The sequence below is a fragment of the Schistocerca cancellata genome, chromosome 2, assembly GCF_023864275.1.
Source record: "Schistocerca cancellata isolate TAMUIC-IGC-003103 chromosome 2, iqSchCanc2.1, whole genome shotgun sequence".
Taxonomy (NCBI): Eukaryota; Metazoa; Arthropoda; class Insecta; order Orthoptera; family Acrididae; genus Schistocerca; species Schistocerca cancellata.
Genome location: NC_064627.1, coordinates 769,799,997 through 769,819,543, shown reverse-complemented (window position 1 = coordinate 769,819,543; position 19,547 = coordinate 769,799,997). Strand labels below are relative to the sequence as shown.

The window sequence follows — 19,547 nt, the reverse complement described above, 5'->3', positions numbered from 1 at the left end:
ATGTATCATCATTTAAAAGTAGCTGAGGTACTATGTGGGATGGAGGATGTTGAGTACCTCAGGAAGATGCATCTGTGTTTTCGAAGATGATTCTGATATAATTGTTGTTTTTCTCCAAATTCATTGTGTTACTCTTACTTAGGAGGTTGCTTGCCTTTGAGACATGATTTATATTCTGTATGAATTCAGCCAGTGCTCTTCCCATTCCTTAAAATATTCTGTCCTTGTTAGCAGGAACAATCACAATCATCACCATGCCCATTATAATGGATCATGCTCCATGAGGATGAATTGTTTTATAATTATCTGCTGATATTTTGAATCTGCAGACCAGCAATGAAATGTTCTGACTATCTAAAGGCCTCATCTCTACTAGCGTTAATAGTTTCGCTTAATTGTGTAGTGTGAACTTAATTGAGCTCTTCAAAGCATAAACTCTCTACTTACATAAGAATAAACACAAACATGTTGTTAATGACGTACGTGCCCTAGGTTAGGCGAAGAAATTGGCATTTTGAAGTACGAGCACAATATTTTTCTGGGAAATAGTACGCCCATCAGATGACAAACGGTGACTCTGTATGGTGTAAACTGTAAAGTACTGTTCGCAGTTATCGATCAGTACTTAATGTCTCTTAATTTACAATCGGTAGTTAGCTCTTGTAAGAAAAATATCTTGGGAGTTTGAGTCGACTCAAATTTTACATCGAATTTGTGGACAAAAGTAGGGGACGTAGCAATTACATTGTCAAATTGTAATATACATACTTTTTCACCCTATTCGTGTGCATAATTATATAACTTCTAATTGTTAAGACAACACAGACCGATGAAGGAAAATGGACAAAGGGATAGATCGTGTCATTGGGCAAGATCAACCAGTCAGTTGCTTTAATTGTTGCAAAAGTCATGGAAAACGTTAACCGTGATATCCGTACGAGTCGACCACTCCCTACTGAAGATGCTCTCTGCTCTCGCCACTGCGCCATAAGCTCGTAGAAAAGAAACTATGGAGTTAAATGACGAATGAGCGCTTGCTTCTGGTGGATTTATTGTTTGCACACACCTCTGACGACAGTTTTAACTTTCCTATGCTCCCATCTTACAGCACAAGCCTTTCTGCATGAGCGGTGCTTAACCGGCAAGTTTCCGAGTTTGTGCTGTTACGCGCCGGTAACGGACTAACGTGTAAACATAACGAGCGACTAGCGTGCTGTGTATCCACATCCAAGGACCATCCACGCATAGAGAATCTTTGGACGGCACGCATGTAATGTAAATTGACGTCTTCTCTGTTTGCTGTCTTTGGTGTTTACGAGCTGATTTAAAAAAAATGGTTCATCGAAACTCGAAAGCTTTGTTTCTGTAGATGCTGGGGGTGCTTATTTTGAAACCCAGTGCGCAGTAAGAAATGGGCAATTTAACCGTTGTGTGAGTGTCACCTAAGTGCGCTGTCATCCCTGCATGCGTCGAAGGTAAGTCATCAACCTTTTACCGTAACTGCTCAGCTGTGTTTTCATAATTTTGTTAGTGGAGTCAGTCGGGCACTTGTACTGGCGGTAAAGACAGAATGTAATAGGGACTTGCTTTGTTCAAATGCGTTCTTACTGTGTGAGTGTTGTTTATTGTTTTATACGTCTCTGTAACAATTAAAAGTAGTAGGAAGCTAGTTCATAACTGGACAAGGTTTTCATTAGTCAGCATGGTCTGGTATACGTTTCAATGCAGGTGAATGTGATATTTTTTTACCGCCCCTTTGCAGTATGGACGGTGCCGGGATACATCTGATTTATAAGAAATAATAAATTCTCTCTCATTTTCTCCAGCTTTCTTTTAATCAGTGTATCGTTCATTACATACGTTGGAGGGGTTTTACGGTATACAAGAGCAACTTAACTTACCATAGATGTGCTGGCGTACATTAGTGAAAGTATATTCAACAATATGGGGTATGTGTAAAACAACGTATGGGTGTATATTGTGCCTCCCTGGTGTTTCAGAAGTCATAATGCACTAAAGTCAGATTCTTATTTTTGTTTATTACTTTCGATGGGAGGCAATAGAAGTGGTTTGCCACACATTCAGACTATAATTATTACTAGAAAATAAAAGCTAAATGCACTAGTTTTGTAAATGGGGAAACCAGTGGCAGTACAGTTTGTAGGATGTAAAATGACAGTTGAATTGAAAGGAGTTGCTTCATCACTTGAAAATGATTTTGGAATGTTAATTTTGAAATATTCATTCTTGTCATATCAAAATATGACTATTGACTACAGCTCTCTTGTTTGTTTCATGTATAAGTGTTGTTTAATGGTTTTGGTGCTGCAATTGCCTTCGGCTTTTGTAAGTTATTGAACTTGACACGAATTCCGTAGGAACTGTATTAGTGGCCATCATATGTTTGCCTTTATGTGCGTTTGGTTTTATGCTTATATGTTTTATCTTTTCTGTCTGTTGGTGTAAAATTTTCTGTTTGCTGGTGTAAAAGGAAATTGACAATACTGGACACATCAGTGTGCTGCTATTGTGGATTGTTATTTACATCCTCCTCACATAGTATCCTACATGCAACAAGTTTTGAAGATATCCATAAGACACTAAGCAAAGATATGTGTTGTTGACTCTTAAGCATAACTGGCAAGGCTGTAAACATTAATCAAACAAGGCAGTCTGAGAAGCTTTTGATGGTGTTGAGCCACAGTCAAGCTATAACTTTTTAGAAGAGTAAACAGTCATTTGACTGTGTATTATATTTGTTTGTACTATCCAGATTTCAGCTTTGATGCCATTATCAAATATAATGCTAAAGGTCTAACAACCTTTAGAATTGAAATTCAAATGGCGGTTTGCTCTTTTAAGAAGGCAGTTTAACTTTGTTTGCAGTTTTGGATGCAGTTTTTTTTAACAAAGCTATGTGACCACAGTCAAAATTGAGCCAGGTACTACCATCAAGTCATTAATTGCCCTTTTGATTTTACAAATTTTGGCCTTATTTTTGGTCACTAATTTTGGCAGTCGGTAGTATCCAGAGATTTAGGGATGGCATGCAAATATGTTTGAAATGTGCAAAAACACATACAAAATTATATACATTTATTGATTAATGACACAACTGATATCAGTAGATGGCATGAATTACAGGCCATTCATGACTCATTTCTGTTGCCAAATAATGGGATGTAAGGCAATTTTTGTTGTTGTTTTTTGTGTCATGAGTCAAAGCTGGGGCCCAGTAGCAATATTTTGGTTGACCTACTAATTCAGATCGGAGTGTGGAAATTCCATTTTATGGCATCATACCGTCGAGAGACAATTTTACTCTGCTGTAGCTTTGGTGGTGGATAATAGTTGTGCTGATACACGCCACTTGCTTGTTGTTTTGTCTCATAAGTGATGGCGATTTTCATTTTTGCTGTAGTGTACGTATCCTCCTGCTGACGCATTGGAAGGTAGTGTATATTGTAGTCACATTGGACTGAGTTCTCCAAAGTTTTAAAAATTTACAGGAAAGAGGGCCATAATACTAGACAAGTAGGCCTATGTAGTTGATTTTGGTACTACATTTCTTATTGAGAAAGATTGTACTAGTATCTTAGTCAGATTCTGTGTGTAAAACAAGTTTTATATGATATTCTGCTTTCCATTACTAATACTGCATTTTAACAAAAAACTGCACTTCATTAAAATCAATTCGAATGTACTTCAAATGTAGTTATTATGAAGATCAAGGTAAAAAAGAAGTTGAACAGTTTTGATAATGTTGATACTTCAGGATATTCGAGAATTATTGCTTCTAATAGCCTGCTTGTATATATTATAGTATCTGGTAACGCTGTTTGGTGAGACATCACAACTGTTTAAGGAATATTTTGGATCTGACTGTTTGAAGTTTCACTAAAAATCAGTTTTACCTGTGACATTAGGTAACTATTTGTGATAAACGTTTATTTTTGATTTGTGCTGTCAAACTCTTTTCTTTTATCATCTGAAACGACAAACGTGAATGTGATCCAGGGAAACTGACGCTCTTCAGTTTTTTTATCAAATAGATAAAATCTCCGACACTTGACAGTTGTGAAGGCGGGGTGTAGTTGTGCCGTTGCTCACGTTTGGCTGGCGTCAGCGACGGCATAATTAGGCTAGTCATTGTGGCGCGGCCTTGCAGCTCAGTGTTCCGCTCCGTAACTTCGAATGCTGTGTTCGCAGCGCCGCCCCGCCCCCCCCCCCCCCTAAAAAAGTGAAACATATCTAGAAACAACCTAAGTTGCAAGATTCACTTTTTATTTAACTAATGACTAGTTCCGGCATACCTGAACCCATTTTCAAATCATCCGGACTGACAAAACAGTATTTTCCGGAATAACATATAAGCCTTGTGATCATACATTACGTATAACAAAGTCAAGTTTGTATGCTGAGCCGCTGACTGGGCCCACTGCGTGTGCAGTGAGCGCACAGGCGGGGTTAGAGGCAGCCTGGAAACCCCCACGGAAATTCCTCGAATGATTCGGCGTTGTGTTTGGGAGAGCATTAGATAATTGGTTAGGCCACGTCTTTTTCCGTCTCTGGGGTGAACACTAGTTTTTTAAGCATTCATAGACACCTCCCCTAGAAGTGATAACCGTCCACTATATAGTGTTGCAGTAACTTAGTTCTCAATCGAAGACAGTTAGTACATTTAATGCAATATAAACAGGTGACCACTCCCAAATTTATGGAGGGAAGACACCAACAGCCTGGATTCAAAAGATATAACTGTAGCAAACCCAGAAGTATCAATGTAAGATCTCACCCATAAGTGAGAATATTGAAATCCAAGCATTGACGTCAAAGTGCCAGAGTTGGAATAACTTCCAAAAAGGAGTGAAGGTCACATGATACCACGGACAGAAAGCTAGTCCAAACCTGAAGTGATATTTGTCGTAGTAGAGAAGAATTTCAAATCTACTGAGATAGAAATTGAAGCTGCATGTGAGATTATTTGGACAAGACTCCGTATCAAGGATGGTCATAAAATAATTGGATCCTTCTGTCACCACCAGACTCACCTCTTGCTTCTACCGAAAACTCTGGTCGCTTGTACGTACAGGGGTGGAAAAACATGGAAACACCAGAAACAATACATTACCATGGTTAATATGGTATAGAAAACACGTTGTCGGTCAAAACTCTGTCTGGTCTTCTTGGAACGGATTAAATGGTCTTGTATGGTTCTTAAGGGAATTATGTGATTCTTCCTGAAAAAAGAAAGTTTGAAGTTGAGGTAATGATGAAAAAGGTGGATAGCTATCATGCAATCTTTTCTCCAAAGTAGACCACGAAGGCCCAATAAGACTGAGGTCTGGTGACTGGTGGCCAGAGAAGATGCGACATGAATGCACAGGGGCCCTGTGTCATCTTGCAACACAACATTGGTCTTTGGGACCAAACATTGTACCATGGGATGGACCTGACCAGCCAAAACGGTCTCATAATCCTTGGCAATAATGCGACCTTGTAGAGTAACCATGGGGACCATGGAATACCCCCGCCATGTTCACTGTTGGGACTTAAGCTGGGCCAGAAGATGGAAACAGTATGAAACAAGACTCATGCGCCAAATGATATCCTTCTGCAGTCCAGGTTTTATGGCTTCGGCGCCAAGTTTTCTTGCTTCGGGCATTTACTTCACTGGTCGGTGTTTTAGGAATTCCAGGTCGCCCTGCAATTCCCTGCTTATGGAGCTCCCTCCACGTCGTTTTGGTGCTGACAGGGGTCGCGAGTGCGACGTTTAAGTTCTGCTGTGGCTTTTACCGTTCTCGTTAAAGCCCTCATCAGTGACCGTCCGTCACGATCAGTCAACACACACATTCGTCCGCGTTGTGACTTGGGGATGTTGTTTTTCCGATTTCACTGCACGCTTTTTAAATCTTCAATACGGTGCCTCTTAAAATTCCACCTCTTCGGCTTCCGTTGTTACGGAAGCACCCACCGTATAAGCATCAACAGTTTGCACACGTTCGAATTGGCTAACTTTGGCCGAAACTGTCACCGAAGCCGAAACTTTCGTAAATAAGTTAAATTTAGCTAAATTTACATTGTACCCCAAATCATTAGCTTCTCACAACTTTGCAAAAGATTATCCAATTAAAGTAAAATACGTGTTCAGTGTATTAATGAATCACTTTATCTTTTGAATACAACGTAGATAAAGTAAGAAAGCTATTGAACTAAAATTTATATTAATTTACAAGTATCTTGTTACCTATCACGGTCAACTAGTGTTTTCAAGAACAGGTTGATTGCTGAATGCTTATTTTGTAATATATTTTATATTTTTTACAGTATTTCGTAGTCTTAATTCAACAACAAGCCGTTAATTAAATCACTGAGATTTTGATTTTGATACTTTTGTTCCCTAAGCCTCAAAATAACGATATGGTCATATCTTCGAGACAAAGGAAATTGAATTAACATACAAAATTATTAGCAATAAACTAAAAACATAATAATAGACAGAAGTAACATCAGAAACATTTTAAATGTTCAGCCAATTTAACATTTCTAGATCCGTAATTAAAAAATTTTATATTGTAAGCTAAGAAAAAAGTTTTTCCACATTTTCACAGCAAATTACGTCGACGATCTGCATAAATTTGTCCAGCGGCACAGAATAGCTGCTCACTGCGGTGGAAGTGGCCCACGATTTTCCTGAACTTTTATTATGAGCTTTAGTTTGTTCCTTTGAGAACAGGGAATATTTTATCATCAGTTGCATCGTATGTGACACACAGCCTATAGACTGATACTGCCCACGCATTATACAACCCGTATTTGGTGGTGCATTGTCACGTAATATCAGAAAAATCTTTCCGCTTTACGCTCCATTCATTATCTATCTCTGTTAACCTTTGTTCAATGTATAGACTAGTATAATATTGTTCTAACATATTCCACTCGCTATAACTTTAAAACGTTCGTGTGCAATGATGAAATGCTCTGTATTGCTGAGGAATGAGCTTGTTTTGTTTGCGTTGGTCCATATGTCTGTGGTGGCATTTAACCACTCACATTTCGCAATCAGATCCTTTAATTTGGCTTTCACTTTGTCATAGGTCTGCCGCAACATCGTTGTTCTAAGGAATTGTTCAGATTTGAGCCGATATTTGTGAACAGCCTGTGGATCAATAAAACTGAGCAGTCGAAATGTATCGCCCTCTGTCAAAGAATACGGCAACATATCAGTAATTATTAAATCCGTTATAGCTTTTTCTATTCTTGTCGTAATTTCGTGGTCGTCTGGCCAGTGTGCAGAGTGGTTGGTTGAATTAGATTCGGTTTTTCACCCTTGTCGTTACCGGTACTTAAGAATACAAAGGAATCCGCCTGCTATGATTTGGTTTCATTTTTCAAGTCGCCCAATTCTGACTGACGTTTTAAAACCTGTATATCCATGAAATTTTGATAAGTTGCTTGGATTCATAGCCGCCCCGGGCGCTCCGAGACCCCCTGTGCTTTCGAAAGTAATGACCATACCATGGGTGCCCAACATAAATGTTTTGTTGCAAATATGCAAATGGCTTTAGATAAATCGGCGGTAATTTCATTAAAAAGCACTTTCATATTGGATTGTTTTCTCTTTATGACATTTTATACCTATATAAAATTAATGTAAGTTGGAGAATAATAGCTACCACAAAAAAAATTCCACATCATATTAAAAACGTTACAGTTCTGCTATTCTCGTGTGGGAAGGTACTCTTCAGGTGTACTACAAACCTGCCAAGTATATACTACGAAATGCTATAGCCTGGACATGACTAATGACATATCACACCATAACACAAAATATGCGGAAAGGAATAATTTGTTTGATACATAAGTAGCCGTTACAATTTCTTCCTTGCTTCATACATTCATACTCACTTCCGTTTTTACAGTCGACCAACAACCTGACATATCTCCTGTTTCTCATTCCGAATTACGTAATCCATATTAATTACAGTCAGTAAATGAACCTCAATCAGTGCTGCGGAAAATGTCACAAATTGTTCAAATGGCTCTGAGCACTATGGGACTTAACATCTGAGGTCATCAGTCCCCCAGAACTTAGAACTACTTAAACCTAACTAACCTAAGGACATCACACATCCACGCCCGAGGCAGGATTCAAACCTGCGACCTTAGTGGTCGCGCGGTTCCAGACTGAAGCGCCTAGAACCGCTCGGCCACAGTGGCCGGCAAAATGTCACAGTTCCGACTAACAGTATGATTGTTGTCAGTATAAATTTACCCGAACTCAATCGATAAAGCTGTGTGCCACATGACCAATGTTTTCTAAGCCCATGTTGGTTATTAAAAAGAAGCCCTTCGCTTCCAAAAAAACTCATTAATAAAACCAACATAAAGAGTATGATAACTCGTTCCATTGAGTACAATATTGGGTAAGTCAAATTGTTATTAACTCAGTATAAGAATATCACTATTAGATACGATTGCATTATATTTTGATTAACAACAAAATACAGTTTTTACGTGCGAGGAGAGATTCCTAATAGTTAAACGGCGCACCGACAACTGAGGTCAAGCGCAAATGTTGATTCGATGCATTACGAACGCGACCCGACTTCATCCGTGAGTTAACGAAAGATGGTTGCGGTCAAGCCGAAGATTCTGCTGAGTTCTGGACGAAACTGCGGCCGAAAGCAGTATTTGTAGCCGAAACTGGTCAAAACCGAAACGAAATTTCTGTCGGTCCTTAAATTTTTTATTTATAACCCTTACTCGGCCAGAAGTCGTGTTCTTCTTGCTACCACAATTTATTCCCACGATAACTAACGCAACCTATTCGTATTTATTTTTATTTTTGACTTACGTACCCATTAAGAGATCAGAGATTCCATGTTTATACGTAGGAAGCCAGTATTTTTTTTTACTGATAACGTCATCCTTAGCAGTCGCCACACCTGGATCCGAATAGGATTATTGTACTTCTGGAATATTTATCCAAGGGCAGGGCATCATCGTTACGCCATATAGTAGAGCTACATGTCCTCAGGAAAAATAACTGATTTTTCACTGCTTGCAGCCGTTCTAAGTACCATTATAACAAGACCATTTTGGTTAATGTTACAACCCAGATCAGATTGCCCCTGCAATTACTGAAAAGGCTGCTTGTCCCTTTTCAGGAACAACGGGTTAGGCCCTATTCACACGTGATACTCAAATCAGATCTCCAGCTACCTGACAACCAAGAGACTGGACGACTCGAGTAGCCGATCACATTCACACAGGCACGACACAAGTCTCCAGTATTGCCAAGTCACTTGCGGTGTGAATGGAAAATTAAACAGTTTCATTGTCTATGGGCAAAGAAAGTATGTAACGCGCATTTTTGTGTGCCGTGGCCCCAGCAGTACAATGTCCAGTAAACTATTAGTGATGAGCATATTACAATACAGTATTATTATTACCACCGGTAAAGGAGACAAGTGAGAAAGTTTTGGGTTCATCCTTACACCGAGAATAATATAAATTGTAGATTACAAGTTGCCTAATTGCTTGGGTACATTGGACGGGAAACATATCCGCATTGAAAAATTTCGTAGGACGGACTCAAATAACTTCAGTTGCAAACAGTACCACTCCGCAATATTGTTGGCATGTAGTGACGCTGATGGTTTACTCATTATCATTGAAACTGATTATGCAGGTAAAAATAGTGATGGAGAAATATTCCTAGCTTCAGCAACCAAACACTGGATTACAAATGGAAGATTAAACTTCCCAATTCCCTTAGAGATTACAAGATGATGAAAATGAATATAATTTCCCTTATTACTTTGTAGGAGGTGAAGCGTTTCCATTATCACGCTACTTGATGCCACCATACAAGAACACTCGATAATGTGAAGAGAATTTATCATCATAGATTAAGCAGACGAAGAAAATCTGTCGAATGCGCATTTAGAATGCTGACACGAAGTTCCAAGTCTGTGCAGTCCTATTCGTTCTCGAACTACAGGAAGAGTGGTGACAATAAAATCCGTGTGCATACCGCATAATTTCATTCGAAAACTTCAGGGTGTCCAGTCGGTTGTGGTGAACAACAATGCAACAACTTCGAAACGCCAACAGTCAGAATCCAGCGAAGAAAAGACATTGCACTGCATCCTCATTCTACTGATTATGAAGTAAGGAATTATTTAGCCAACTATCTTCTAATACCTCTTGCATCCTTCCCATGGCAGTGGAAGTACTGCATCGACAACTATCAGGATTTACTATAACTTTCTTTACAAAAATTTTTATGTGTAATGTGTATTTGTGTAAAACTTATAAATGGATTTCTCTCTGTTTTTATTTACATATTAATACATAATTAAAAACATTTTAGTTTCGTATTTATTACATTCTTTGTATGGTGGACGCTTATAAATTGTTCATTAGTTTTTCAGTAAAATGGATCTTAAAGCATAGTAAGTAGGGCGTATTTATATTAAGTTAAAAATTTTAATTACTGATAATGAACTTACCTGATGGACCAACCTCCTTGTCTCTTCGTGCCATGCTTTCTCTGTCACGTCCTTCCTTGAATACTCTTTCAATTTTTAATTTTATAGTTCCCGATGTTTCTTCACTTTTTCCACGAATTTCAAATTAAACATTTGTTCGCACATTGCGCAACCCAGTGATACGAATGCAACTGAAAAACTGGGAGACTAGGCGATTAGCGCGTTGGGTTGCATATTATCCCCGTGTGAACGACCCCACCTAATAACACATGCCGGGTATAGGAAGTTCTGGTCTTACGTTAAATCAGTAAGTGGCTCGAAACAGCATATCCAGACACTCCGGGATGATGAAGGCATTGAAACAGAGGATGACACGCGTAAAGCTGAAATACTAAACACCTTTTTCCAAAGCTGTTTCACAGAGGAAGACGGCACTGCAGTTCCTTCTCTAAATCCTCACACAAACGAAAAAATGGCTGACATCGAAATAAGTGTCTAAGGAATAGAAAAGCAACTGGAATCACTCAACAGAGGAAAGTCCACTGGACCTGACGGGATACCAATTCGATTCTACACAGAGTACGCGAAAGAACTTGCCCCCCTTCTAACAGCCGTGTACCGCAAGTCTCTAGAGGAACGGAAGGTTCCAAATGATTGCAAAAGAGCACAGGTAGTCCCAGTCTTCAAGAAGGGTCGTCGAGCAGATGCGCAAAACTATAGACCTATATCTCTGACGTCGATCTGTTGTAGAATTTTAGAACATGTTTTTTGCTCGAGTATCATGTCGTTTTTGGAAACACGGAATCTACTATGTAGGAATCAACATGGATTCCGGAAACAGCGATCGTGTGAGACCCAACTCGCTTTATTTGTTCATGAGACCCAGAAAATATTAGATACAGGCTCCGAGGTAGATGCTATTTTCCTTGACTTCCGGAAGGCGTTCGATACAGTTCCGCACTGTCGCCTGATAAACAAAGTAAGAGCCTACGGAATATCAGACCAGCTGTGTGGCTGGATTGAAGAGTTTTTAGCAAACAGAACACAGCATGTTGTTATCAATGGAGAGACGTCTACAGACGTTAAAGTAACCTCTGGCGTGCCACAGGGGAGTGTTATGGTACCATTGCTTATCACAATATATATAAATGACCTGGTAGATAGTGTCGGAAGTTCCATGCGGCTTTTCGCGGATGATGCTGTAGTATACAGAGAAGTTGCAGCATTAGAAAATTGTAGCGAAATGCAGGAAGATCTGCAGCGGATAGGCACTTGGTGCAGGGAGTGGCAACTGACCCTTAACATAGACAAATGTAATGTATTGCGAATACATAGAAAGAAGGATCCTTTATTGTATGGTTATATGATAGCGGAACACACATTGGTAGCAGTTACTTCTGTAAAATATCTGGGAGTATGCTTGTGGAACGATTTGAAGTGGAATGATCATATAAAACTAATTGTTGGTAAGGTGGGTACCAGGTTGAGATTCATTGGGAGAGTCCTTAGAAAATGTAGTCCATCAACAAAGGAGGTGGCTTACAAAACACTCGTTCGACCTATACTGAGTATTGCTCATCAGTGTGGGATCCGTACCAGATCGGGTTGACGGAGGAGATAGAGAAGATCCAAAGAAGAGCGGCGCGTTTCGTCACAGGGTTATTTGGTAACCGTGATAGCGTTACGGAGATGTTTAACAAACTCAAGTGGCAGACTCTGCAAGAGAGGCGCCCTGCATCGCGGTGTAGCTTGCTCGCCAGGTTTCGAGAGGGTGCGTTTCTGGATGAGGTATCGAATATATTGCTTCCTCCTACTTATACCTCCCGAGCAGATCACGAATGTAAAATTATAGAGATTAGAGCGCGCACGGAGGCTTTCAGACAGTCGTTCTTCCCGCGAACCATACGCGACTGGAACAGGAAAGGGAGGTAATGACAGTGGCACGTAAAGTGCCCTCCGCCACACACCGTTGGATGGCTTGCGGAGTATAAATGTAGAATGTATCTTAGTTGCAGAGTATGTCAGTCGCTCGGAGACTTAAGTATCCCCGTGTGAAGAGGGCTTTAGTCTGGCGTGTCCGCGGACACACACGCACGCACACACACACACACACACACACACACACACACACACACACACACACACACACACGCGCGCGCGCGCCGCAAACTACCCCATCTCAGCAAGGTTCTTGATTCATGTGGGGAAAGTCGCTGCTAGGAATGAGAAATTAAAGCACATGAGAGATTCTAAATTCTTTTATCACAAAGCATATCTCACGAACTCGAGAAATTAACGTACTTCTAATGTCAAAGTTACTCGAAATAATGAGAATAAAAGGCTTGGACTCCTTGCCCAGTGAGGTCATAGGCTGAGTGACCGAGGTTTTACGAGGTGTTAATACTGGGTAGAGTATGTTACAACACTAAACAATGTATGGGGAAAAAATCGTATCGTTTCGTTTAAACATGGTTATTCGTCTGACATGGAGAGGAATGGCAAGTTAGTGAGTACCTCGGTAGCTTCTAAGCTTGTCAGTATCCGCTGTGTCCATTCAGTCCCCTGACAACATATGACGACATAGAAACAAACACATCATTAACAAATAGTGAGCTACTTGAAAAAATAAGCGCGGAAACGGTCGCGCAACTCAGAGTTATTAAGCGAAAAGGCTGCGAGACATATGACACAATTTCACTGAATTCAGACTTCAGTGCTTATTCATAGCTACTTTGAGGAAATCTTGGGCCTTTGAGTGTGTGATAGAAAATAAACAGAAGTGATGTAGATTTTTCATATATTGAAACAAATTTCATTTCAGTAATGTGAATGTATTGTTTTCGTCAAGAGCTGCTCTATAGTGTGTACGACGTTTGATTCGTCTTTCTGCCAATCAAGTCATTAGAAACAAATGGTTTAAAATGACAGAAATATAAGATTAGGGTAATTCAACAGAAGAGCTACTCAAAACTTTGTTCTATGACAGCAGTGAATTGCATTTGTTTCCAGATAGTTTGAGATTAACGACAATTTGCTTGTTTTTCGCGAGATTCTTGAGCAAGAAGACAGTACCGAGAATAACGAAGTGCAGTTAAGATTCAAAGTGAGATATGAAACAAATTTGTGTGGAATGGAGTAGGTCCTTACCCTTAGGAGGTCAAAGATAATCGTGAAAATCCTTTACTGTGGTGGTGAGGTTTAAGGTGAACTTGTGAAATGGCAGTAGTTGCCTTAAAAATTCCGGGCCCACCAGTTACATCTGCTGCTACAGTGCGTTCCTTCAGCACTTTTGGATGGATCCACAGTAAAAAAGTGTCACATCAGAAAAGCTACAATACTAACCTACCTCTCCTATAACTGCAAGCTGATGAATGAAGCAGGAGCACGATCTAAACCTGTTGATTCCAAGGAAAAACTGAAAAGTCCAAGCGAATACAAATTGGAAAGGAACCCAGTAGTCAGCGAGGAATCAGATTCAAATTAAATCTGAGGCAGAGTCGGAACTTCATGATTCTTCAACTTACGAAGATCAAGAAACTGACAGAGAACCATTTTTTAATTCTTTTGCAGTAGTATAGTATAAGTACTACCTACAGGCTAGCTACTTAATATAAACTGTACTGTTTCAAAAAGTACTTCAAAACTTGAGGGTTGTTTTCTTTTTTTCATTATATACTGTCCGCAAGATTTGACCTCATCGCAAAAAAGTTATGTTTACAGTCCAATTTATTTCCCCTAATAACCATCCCCTAACCTTTAAGCACCGTTTTCAACTTTGTTACCCAACCATTAAAGCAGCAGTGCTGCAAAACATGTTTCAATACATCAGCTTAATTTGGTTTTGTAAGTGCTGCATATCAGTTAATCTTTAAAATGCCGGACATTTATTGATTTTGGGCATTTGCCCCAGCTTATAAATGACCAGGCACTTTACACCACTATCTCTACACCTCGCTGTGTTTGTAAATTTGTATTAGTGGCGTAAAAAATAAGATATATTTTATTGTAAAAATACTGATGGGTGGGGGAGGGGCGGTACGACTTATTATTCGGGTGAGCAAGAGAGCTTGAAACAGGTGACAGATTAACGGGGAACAAAATTTCTTACTCTTCATTCTAGACTGTATACGAGTACGGCAGATAAAATCATCCAATGCATTTCTGATACTGAACAAAAGTTATAAATGCAAGGAAAAGTACCATGTTTATGCTGGGTGTCAGGACACTGGTAATAACAGAAAGTGGTCTGAATCTTAGACCCTTAACAAATTACTGAACCGAAGGACTGTGTAGAGTATGTCATGACACAACACGCTTCTTGCTTGCTTTCCCTGAAGTGACTGTTATCTAGTGGTTGGAAGTATTGATAAAGCCAATGACTTGCCCATTGAAAACCTCTTTACATCCATTCTAGTGTAAAGAATTGGCCTTTACCAGACTCTGCAAAATGGCACAACAGCATAGTTGGTAGCGTTGATTTATATGCGACTTAGGAGGGACCTGGAGCTGATAAGGAATGTTATCTGCTCTGATACAATGAGAATCTGTAAAGATCTCCAAAATTTGCACCAAACTGACGAAAAAATCCCGAGTATCCAGGACTCCCTTCGTCACCTACAATTCAGAGTACCCAGGACTCCCTTCGTCACCTACAAAGGTGATGTCATTTTTCTGGGTACCGGAGCCATTGTGAATTAAGGAATGATGCACAAAGATGTTAAGGAATCCTGAAAACCAAATACTGTGGCTGGAAGCCCACCCGCCTCACAAGTCACAACAGTGCCATTAAAACACAGTATTGGACGTTACTGAGGAGTTCCTGTAAGTGATTGGAAAGTGAGATTGTGCAAGCAGTTTTAACCCGTATGGCATACCATTGGTTTTTCTGCAACAAGGTATTTACCATTTTGCACTGGTTGAGGAAAACAGGTTTGGATACGTCATGTGATGTTATCTTCTATGTTTACGTCACTGAGCTGTCCTTTAGTTGAGTTTTCAAATTTTGTTTATCGTCTGGCCTGCTAAGTTAAATTTTAGTATTTTTTATATGAGACTAGCTAGTCCACTTTACGTAAGTGATCAACCAACCATGGTACACTGAGCTAGTTTAAGCCATTGTTCCGAACGTATTTGTTCGTTACAACCATTTGTTTTCAGAAATTACCTATATAATTTTCAGTGTAGTCTAGCGTGGTGTGAATGAGTGAGCGCATCTGAGAGACTATGTCTCACTTTCTGGTCGCGCGCGGTCTGACGCTCTTCCTTCCGAGGGAGGTTAGAGTCCTCCCTCGGGCATTGATGTATGTATTGTCCTTAGCGTAAGTTAGTTTAAGTTAAAATAGTATGTAAGCCTAGGGACCGATGACCTGAGCAGTTTGGTCCCATAATACCTTACCATAAATTTTCAAATTTCTTATTTTCTGAAGGAAATTAGCATAAATCATTTGGCGAGAACGCTAATAAATGATCCTTGGATGATGTAGCTTAAGCAATCACATTCACAAGGAATGAGTGAAATCTGGACTTCAAAGATAACAATGTTCACTGCCAAATGTAACAAAGACTAGACGTGGTCGTGGAGGGGCCAAGCGAAATAATAATAAATCGAGTTAGTACCTGTCTAAAGCCTCACATATAAGTTTTTTTCGTAGTACCTATTTTGCAGTAAGAATTTAGCGTGTGGTCATTAATATCTATTTTTTGTTACTAGCAGGTAATTTCTGTTTTAAATTGCATTAGGACAAATAGTTTTCAATATACTTATACTTCCACCAATAGACGTAAACCTTTAAACAGATCTACGTTCTTTGTAGTTCTGTAAACAGATTGCTTTACTACTGCCCAGTGTTCGGGCTGCATAACGTTGGGAAAGGCTACAGCACTCTCTCCCTCTTCATCCATCTCTTTTACGTCCTTTGACACTCATAACTGCAGTATGGTTTCAATAAAAGTCCTGGGGAATCTTTCTCCCCCTGTAGTCTATCGCATCTACTTTCACAATCTGAAACTGTATTTCAATCAACTCTGGTGAAAAGCTGTACGGAAATCTACAAATACTGTGAACGGTTTGTGCTCTTTTTTGGCGTGACATCTAAAATACTCGTATTTAATCTTCTGGAGCATTGATGTTCTCATGGCAGAAGGTCAGTCACCAGTACCGGCTCTACTTGGTCATGAAAGGGAAGCAGTGGTTGGGAAAGGAGTGAGGCAGGGTTGTAGCCTTTCCCCGATGTTATTCAATCTTTATATTGAGCAAGCAGTGAAGGAAACAAAAGAAAAATTCGGAGTAGGTATTAAAATCCGTGGAGAAGTAATAAAAACTACGAGGTTTGCCGATGGCATTGTAATTCTGTCAGACACAGCAAAGGACTTGGAAGAGCAGTTGAATCGAATGGATAGTGTCTTGAAAGGAGTTTATAAGATGAACATCAACAAATGCAAAACGAGGATTATGGAATGTAGTCGAATTAAGTCAGGTGATGCTGAGGGAATTAGATTAGGAAATGAGACACTTAAAGTAGTAAAGGAGTTTTGCTATTTGGGGAGCAAAATAACTGATGATGGTCGAAGTAGAGAGGATATAAAACGAAGACTGGCAATGGCACGGAAGGCGTTTATGAAGAAGAGAAATTTGTTAACATCGAATATAGTGTCAGGAAGTCATTTCTGAAAGTTTTTGCAGCCATATATGGAAGCCATATATGGAAGTGAAACATGGACGATAAATAGTTTGGACAAGAAGAGAATAGAAGCTTTCGAAATGTGGTGCTACAGAAGAATGCAGAAGATTAGATGGGTAGATCACATAACTAATGAGGAAGTATTGAATAGGATTGGGGAGAAGAGCAGTTTGTGGCACAACTTGACAAGAAGAAGGGGCCGGTTGGTAGGACATGTTCTGAGGCATCAAGGGATCACAAATTTAGTATTGGAGGGCAGCGTGGAGGGTAAAAATCGTAGAGGGAGACCAAGAGATGAATACACTAAGCAGATTCAGAAGGATGTAGGTTGCAGTAGGTACTGGGAGATGAAGCAGCTTGCACAGAATAGAGTAGCATGGAGAGTTGCCTCAAACTAGTCTCAGGACTGAAGACCACCACAACAACAACAACCTTTGCCTTTCCGTTTTATATGACACGCCACATTGCATTCCGGTTTTCTCTGATTATTTGTTGGAGGACGTCTTTATAAGATTAAATCTTAACTGCTATGAAGTATTTGCAAGTTTGTCCAACTTTAACCCGAATAATGAATGGTACGGTTCTTAATTAACATGATTGTATAATCAGTGAACATTGCAATTTTTAATAGTCTTTGGATGGTTGTCTATGTAGTCTAGAAACCGAAGCGAATCCCCTAATGCTTGCCCTGTGGTTTTGTGCAGACGATATGGCAACGATCGGGGGCACCTTCATGGAACTCCTAACAATGTAATAAACTTATTTGGCTTGATCTTTTTTTCTCTAAATCCTCGCCGCTTACTTTGGCAGACGATGATAAGCGTCTTGTCTAGCCACCATAGTGAAGAACTCCCCATTATTAGGTAGTTTGGCGAATGCAATGTGTATAAAAATGAGAATGAAAGCTAAGTACTATCACGAGAGCGCCCAGATTCCAACGAAAAGGTACTCCATAACTTGCCTTGACACGTATTGTAGACAAGGACACAATCGTTGTCATAAGGTTAATAAAATTATCATTTCCCCATTTTTGTACATACTGTTGCAAAAAGACTCTTACTTTGCCCATCAAGGTAATTCCAACTTATCATCGGCATTAGTGTTCTGTCAAACGGCAGGTTTTCACCGGTAGTTCTCCAGGCTGTCCAGTCTTCTGAAGAAGATTCTAAGCAGTCGTACTAACAGTTCCTTAAATTTAACTTAACTTTGCACGTTTCTTTTTGTGTCGCATTGCGTAGGTGGGAAAGATTGTATTTCGATGATCAGCGTACATTATGGAAGTTGATTTTAATGTTAAGCGAAAGCAAGCAGACAGTTTCCGAGAATTTTCTGTGCTGGTGGATGTGAAAGTGATTTTGAATACCTGAGAGGACGGTCGCAGGTTCGAATCCTGCCTCGGGCATGGATGTGTGTGATGCCCTTAGGTTAGTTAGGTTTACTTAGTTTTAAGTTCTAGGCGACAGTTGACCTCAGAAGTTAAGTCGCATAGTGCTCAGAGCCATTTGAACCAATACCTGAGAGAGGTCGTAAATGTGATACAATGTTGTAAAGCAGAGGATATTAACGGTCATGTTCTGGGTCGACCATAAAATTACAGAAAAACGGTTATGTTAAAGGAATAAAATGAGATCTGTGAAAAAGTGGTCACTCATGTATGAAAAGGTGGTCTCTCACACACAGAGGAAATTGTGTGCAAGGAATTACTTGAATGAATGCGCAGCGTTTAAAGTTAAAGGAAATCAATATTCAGTACGAGAAGTATCTAGTAGGGTAACAAAGGAAGTAGAGGTCACAAGCAGGACGTATAAAGATAATGGCGGGAAGAAACTTCATAAATTTTGAATTAAAATAGTTAAGAAGCAATGTTAACGAGGATGAGAAACAGGAATAGTTTTAAGAGATGTGTAGTAAAAACCCAAAAAAGAAACTTTCTGCGAGAAATCTGATTTAACGTTCAGGACTATTGTAACAATTCTGCAAACCAAAGCTAATGACAAAAAAAAAACACCAAGCTAACGACGACTGTGGGTTTCTTGTAAACGAGGCAGGAAAGTGATAAAGCTTTATCAACCCAATAGGTGGTGTGAACACAACATTGCTTTGCCAGATCTGCTCGTATTGGATTTTGACATGCCCTTGCCCTCCTCCGACCTTAAAACGTACCTACTCTACACTGTGTAGCTAAGTATTTTTCATCTGAACAGAACATTGGCCGAAGCTGGACGAAGCTATATGCGACGGGAAAACATCCTCAGACCGACCACGGATCGAATCTCTTTGGATTTTTGGTGTATAGCTTAACATTTGAGTCGCCTAACAACATTCCGAAACACTGTTGCGACTTTTAATATTGAACTGCCCTATGGCGGTT

The 19,547-nt window shown here is 39.7% G+C and overlaps 1 protein-coding gene across 4 annotated transcripts in view; it reads left to right on the top strand.

The window, feature by feature from the left end:
- Nucleotides 1–1,254: 1,254 nt before the first annotated feature.
- The window catches only part of LOC126162595 (prominin-like protein), a 510,115-nt gene continuing 491,822 nt past the window's right edge, over nucleotides 1,255–19,547 (top strand). For 3 of the 4 annotated variants that reach the window (XM_049919201.1, XM_049919199.1, XM_049919198.1), the window contains exon 1: nucleotides 1,256–1,475. The gene's annotated coding sequence lies outside the window, so the exon portion shown is untranslated. Of the gene's footprint in view, nucleotides 1,476–19,547 lie in introns of all 4 variants that reach the window. The other variant, XM_049919200.1, reaches the window with a different exon arrangement.